The following is a 7,036-nucleotide window of genomic DNA, read 5'->3' on the forward strand; positions in this document are numbered from 1 at the left end:
CATTTAACTTTTCCAAGAAAACAACTAACGCTACAGCACGCGGCGCAACCAAAGTTCGCGGCGCGACCTGAAGCACACAAGCACGTTCGCGGCGCCAACCTATGAACGCGGCGCGATGCGAGAAAACAAGTACGCCTTCGCGGCACCAACACTAGGACGCGGCGCGAACCGGCGATTTCACAGACTTTCGGGTCTGCGTCAGATCCTGTGATCTGACTCAATCTGAGTCCAAAACTGACTCTAAACGTCATATACAGGCAGTTAATCATCAATTGTATCATTATTCATCATCACACATCAAAACAACACATAATCAATCAATAATCCATGCAATTTTCATCAATTCATAACCTCCATAAACCCGACATATAATCCAATTGACTCAACAACATCCCTAATCAATATCATTATCCAAGAATACGATAATAGATGATAACCAGAGAGTCCCCCCTTACCTTAGCCAAGAGTTCTTGATTGGTCTCTCCCTCCATTGCTCCTCTTCACGTACCAGCTTTCCAATCCCTCATCTCCTCTGCTCTGCTTTTCACGTTCCTTTCTCTCATTCCCAATTCTTATTATTTTATAAAATAAATTTTAATTGGAATAAAACCTTTACTAACATAACACCCCCTCATTCCTTAACATCACACATGGCCCAACACCATAAACCATCATTTTCCAATTAAATCCCACAAACCACATATAATTCTAATTATTAATTAAATTTCCATTTAAATTAAAAATTAAAATATACGGGTGTTACAACTCTCCCCCACTAAAAGAGTTTTCGTCCTCGAAAACATACCTCAAGTAACCAGCTCGTATAAGAGTCCTCCACCTGACTCTCCGGCTCCCAATTAACATTACCATCGGTCAATCCTCAAAATCCACCTGACATAACCAACAGGAAACATGTTTCATACCTTCAAATCCCAGTTCTTACGTCGCATTTGACTATCCAAAAGTATACCACTCGCTATAGCTCCAAAAGGTTAACAACAACAGAACATTGAGATACAACCTATACAATACGCTCAACAGCCGAGTAATACAATTACACAATCTATAGTATGATCACACTGATCAACACTGCAGTAATGCATACCATCTACCAAACACACCAACCTTAGGCATACTCTTCCATCTGAGTGATAAAATAATACTTACACTTTTCACCAACCGCTTCCTTCAAGAAACTCAATACTCCTATTCCTATATCATTGAATTCCAATTATCTGGCCCCTCTTAAGTCAAGCCATCGATTATCCAACACTTTACATTCCGTTTTCCGCACTACTCTGACTACTCATCACAATCATCTATACCAATTAGACTTCTGAGCTTTACCCGATCCCGACTCTCTTTACTTATTCGTTCAAGAATCATTCTTCATCATTCATGGTACCAATTTACCATTCAGTAATACTTACTCGCACTCAAAAACAAATTCCTGAGTTACTACATCTATTAAAACATTCTCACCATCGGAACGAGTGCACACAAGTAATTATAATCACGCTCATCAGCCTCAATACGCCATTTCTTACAAAACAACTCAAATTGAGTTTCGCTCTTTTCTAAGAATTAAATCAATTCCTCCCTTCATAGAGTATAATTCCTCATTAAATCTAGAATCTACAATAACCCCTTAACAACAACACAAAATTATTACAACGTCATATAGCATCAACTCTTCGTTTTAATTTCACCGAATACATACTCGTTAACTACGTACAACCGTAATAACATATTCATCATCTCGGCAATTATTCAAAAGAGTTATAATTCTTCGACACGACATCCTTACATCCACTGGATTCTAAATCCAACATATAGATCAATACATATTCTCTATGTAGGCTTCCGACATATTAATTCCTTACTTCCCGCGAGTAGTACTCATAACACTACTTCACATCACACTTTCGCTGCGCGACTCTGATTACCCATCTTAAGTCATCATCCACCATGTTGCACAATTTCCTATTCACTTCTTCATAAGTTCACACAACATAGTGAGTGATTATTCTCACGGCTTAGTATTCATCACATCTTAAACCATTAAGGTAACAAAACAAGCTTATCTCTTCTATATGATTCCATCTACTACCAACAAGAGATTTAGGGTGATCAAGTCCTAAATTTGTCAATATTAGTTGAAAATCATATTTAAGCATAAACCGTCGTTACTACATAATAGTGTCCCTTTCCGAGTTTGCACCCAAACTCATTAACATTGTCATAGTCCAATAATTCACTACGGTGTCCTTCTTCTAGAATATTCTTCCGAAGCTCAAAACATCAGTTACACAAATCCAATCACTCAACCTCATTACACCGTTCTCGTCGATTCTGAATTCACCTCTTTTACCTTGGTAATTCAAAGTCGACCTATCGATCAACTCAACGTCATCTTCCTGACCTTTTCTAATCTCGTCAAGAATACCACCAGTCATCTTTAGCATATCCAATCTAAAACTATTAGGAGTGCCTTCACATACCAACTCAAGTCTCAAAATTGTCCAAATAAATCCAACTCATTCATCATTAGCACCGACATATTTAAAGACTTCCTACGCAACACAATAGCACAACATTTTCCTCATTAGGATGGTAATTCAAACCAAAATCCTAATCCTAAAAAAAATATACTCTAATCATGTCTACTGCCTCATATTAAGCCCTTTCTGATCAAAGAGGTACTTCAACTCTTATGATCACTAAACACTTCGAATTTTGAACCATACAATTAACCTGCAAGACCAAGACAACATTCATAACTCGTGGTTTTAATCCAAATTCCATGACATCCTTCACGTCCAAATATCATTCCACTCGGAATCTCAACAAAGTCTTCCTCACATTAACATATGTTAGAAATTCCCTACAATTCTTCTTTTATACTTATCGTTACTTTGCCATCACAAACACGATCCCAAGAGTTCTAAAGTTTATTCCATCTTTGCTACTAATTCAATCTTTACTAAAATCCATCGGCACTCAAATCATCTTTATTATCGAGCATCTCACCAACTTATTCATCAACATCACGTTCTGCTCAACTTCGTTTCGAATAATCACGGTAGTAGGCATTCCTATTCAACAAGTTCTACGCATTCCTTAACCGAATTCAGACTATCTCCACATAGGATTACCTCTACTGTACTTATAACTCTCCCATAAGGTAGAACATAATTTCACCTCTTCGTAGGCTCCAACGGCACATCAACCCGACACTCGGAACTCAAGATATGAATCTTCCAATCGTTGTCCGAAAATGTCACATCGACATCATGCAGCGATGCTCTATACGGTATTCTCAAATCTCTTTAAATGGTAAATTCAATTCTTAAAATTACTCCTCAACAAACCTTCTAATTATTCCTTCGATCCATTCAACACTGACACTGACATCCCGTGCAGTACCAATAAACAAGCCTAGTTATAAGAACAAGAGTAAGCGTAACTTCACCTCTTTCCAACGTCATCCTGTCACAATTAATTATCTTACAGCTGTTGCAACCATTTTTATAACAAAGTTCATCTCGTTAGCTTTCCGACGCTTCAAACGGAACTCAATTCGGATGTCCAGAACTCCAGTTATGAATTTTCGAAGTTCTGCAGCTACACAGCGATTTTCCTGCGTTTCGCTTACGAAAATCTCACTCCAAAACTCATTCTCTTCAACTCGATCACATTCCAAACAGCTCCTTATCATATCTCTTCACTTCCAAACATTCTTATAATTTGAGCAACATATCTCATCACCGAAAAGCGATTTCTGGAACATTACGACAACGATCCTCTTTGCAACTTGCAGCTGAACCTCTTCCGAAACGCAAGACTACTCAACTGACAACTTCGCAGCACACCCGCAGAGCTGACACATCGCAACTTTCCAATTTCCTTCTCTTACAATAATTGTCAATTAACTCTAATCATCTTCCTTCAAGATGTCCCAACTCAATTACCAGTCAAGTCTTAATTCCAAGTCACCTTCAATTCGGGAAACAACAAACTCCCACAACGCTTGCACTATTGCCAACAACAGCCTACTGAATCAATCATCTTTCCACTGAAACATAACCGAGAAGCGAAGCTTCTCCCCTACTTGTTTCAATCCAACACCTGCAACAAACAACCAAGTACCGACAGTGATTCACTCACATGTCGCGTACCAAGGAATAAAATGCCGACAATATACAACTGTCGCGCAACTCAACTGACTCAACAATTGGCCGGACGGACCGACCTGCTCTGATACCACTATTGTAACACCCCTCTAATACCCCACGGTAATTTAACAAAATTAAATCAGAGTAAACATGCAAAGGGTGTCACAATTCAAAAATAAAAGAAAACATACGTTTGGCATATGTCATGCATTCACTGAAACATCTGAATTATAACTCATTAGATAAAAAATCATGTTTACACAGCGGAATCAAATCATCAAGTCAACATTACATTGTTAATGTATCAGACTTCAAATAAAATAAACAATAGAGTTATAATCGAAACTCAAAACATTGCGTCCCCAGTGTTACATCTATCAGAGCATGACACCGACACAACAACTAAACTGACATATGAGCTAATCCTCACCAAGTCGAAAGCAGCTATCCTCAATCTGAAAATGTCAACAGTAAGGGTGAGTCTCATCACAGTTAACAAATGTTATTGCATCTTAAATAACAACACATCATAGTTATATTATTCACCCAATTTCATCATATTCAGATTATCAGGAACATCCATCATTTACACAAGGCCAACAGAACACATCTTTCAAACAGGCAATCATACTAAACATTAATTCAACAAAACACGCAACCAACACATCATCAATATTTATAACACTGGAATACTTCCAATCATGTTATAAAAGTATGCATATGTATGAACTGACACTATGCATGTGGTACCAAAATTCGTGAATCATATTCACAGGACTTCTCTCCACGATACTGCCCTTTAATCGCTCACACCCCACATGGGCACACGATTAACCCCATCGCTCACACCCCACATGGGCACACGATTAACCCCATCGCTCACACCCCACATGGGCACACGATGACTGCTTACTAATCTCCGCACAATGGGGATTAGCCACCAACGATCCACTCATCAACGGGATCCATCATCAAATACATATGAATGAATGAAAAACACATAACATACTTAAAACATCATCGAATCACGATGAACAACTCATCTCAACACCACATCACCAATAAGTATGTACATGTTTTCAACATCATTCAATCACAATCAATCATCATCATCATCATTAAAGAACATACATGTGTCCACATCAATCATCGTCGTCAATAAGAAGAACACACATGTATCCACATCATTCCAAAACAAATCAATCAACATCATACAATTCTCAACAATTCATCACATCATAATGTTTCTCAGAACAACATCTTATATTGTTACATTTCATCATGTATGTCCACAATATATCATCCAATTAAACAAATCATCACATGATTAATATTTCAACGTAGCATGTATTTAACACATCTCATCACGTACATGTACAATACATCATTCACCAAGAAATAAAATCATATTTAAAAATAATTGGATTCAAACTTCATTCCATCATTTAAACACGTAGGCTATCTCATAAGATTCATCGTGCTCGAAACGGCACTAAAAACGGACCTACGGTTCGAAAGTTACACATCATTTAACTTTTCCAAGAAAACAACTAACGCTGCAGCACGCGGTGCAACCAAAGTTCGCGGCGCGACCTGAAGCACACAAGCACGTTCGCGGCGCCAACCTATGCACGCGGCGCGATGCGAGAAAACAAGTACGCCTTCGCGGCGCCAACACTAGGACGCGGCGCGAACCGGCGATTTCACAGACTTTCGGGTCTGCGTCAGATCCTGCGATCTGACTCAATCTGAGTCCAAAACTGACTCTAAACGTCATATACAGGGAGTTAATCATCAATTGTATCATTATTCATCATCACACATCAAAACAACACATAATCAATCAATAATCCATGCAATTTTCATCAATTCATAACCTCCCTAAACCCGACATATAATCCAATTGACTCGACAACATCCCTAATCAATATCATTATCCAAGAATACTATAATAGATGATAACCGGAGAGTCCCCCCTTACCTTAGCCAAGAGTTCTTGATTGGTCTCTCCCTCCATTGCTCCTCTTCACGTACCAGCTTTCCAATCCCTCATCTCCTCTGCTCTGCTTTTCACGTTCCTTTCTCTCATTCCCAATTCTTATTATTTTATAAAATAAATTTTAATTGGAATAAAACCTTTACTAACATAACACCCCATCATTCCTTAACATCACACATGGCCCAACACCATAAACCATCCTTTTCCAATTAAGTCCCACAAACCACATATAATTCTAATTATTAATTAAATTTCCATTTAAATTAAAAATTAAAATATACGGGTGTTACAATACTTGTATTTTAACTTTCCATAGCTTAATATTAACCTTTAACAATAGTGGATTAAATTAAGTTATACCATTTTGGAGGAATAACAACACTATTGTTAATTTGCTGTAAATTTATTGCATAGACACTTTCGGGTTTTCGATCAGCAGTCCAAGCTGAGACTTGCGTCTTCTGTTCAGCACCCGCATCTCGCAATATACCACCTGCAGCCAACCTAACCTGGATTTTTTTCCAACAAATGAACACTTAATTTTATCATAGTCACACAAAGTTAAAACATCAAAATAGTAGATGAACAAACTTGGCAAAAGGTTAGGTCTTTCCACATTCAAAACTTAATAAAATAAAACAAATCAATGAAGATTATTTCAGAAATTATAAATCTACAAAATGCGAGTATTAATGAAACTGAAAAATCAACAAACTTGAAAAAAAGGCACATGTTTGGAGTGATCCTTTCATGTATTAAAGAATGTTTCTCTCTAATGAATGAAACCCAACATTGAAAAGGTCAACAACATAAGTGATTAAGCCAAACAAAAACATGAAAATACAGAAAGAGCAACAAAAGC

The sequence above is a fragment of the Vicia villosa genome, linkage group LG3 (genome assembly GCF_029867415.1).
Source record: "Vicia villosa cultivar HV-30 ecotype Madison, WI linkage group LG3, Vvil1.0, whole genome shotgun sequence".
Classification (NCBI taxonomy): Eukaryota; Viridiplantae; Streptophyta; class Magnoliopsida; order Fabales; family Fabaceae; genus Vicia; species Vicia villosa.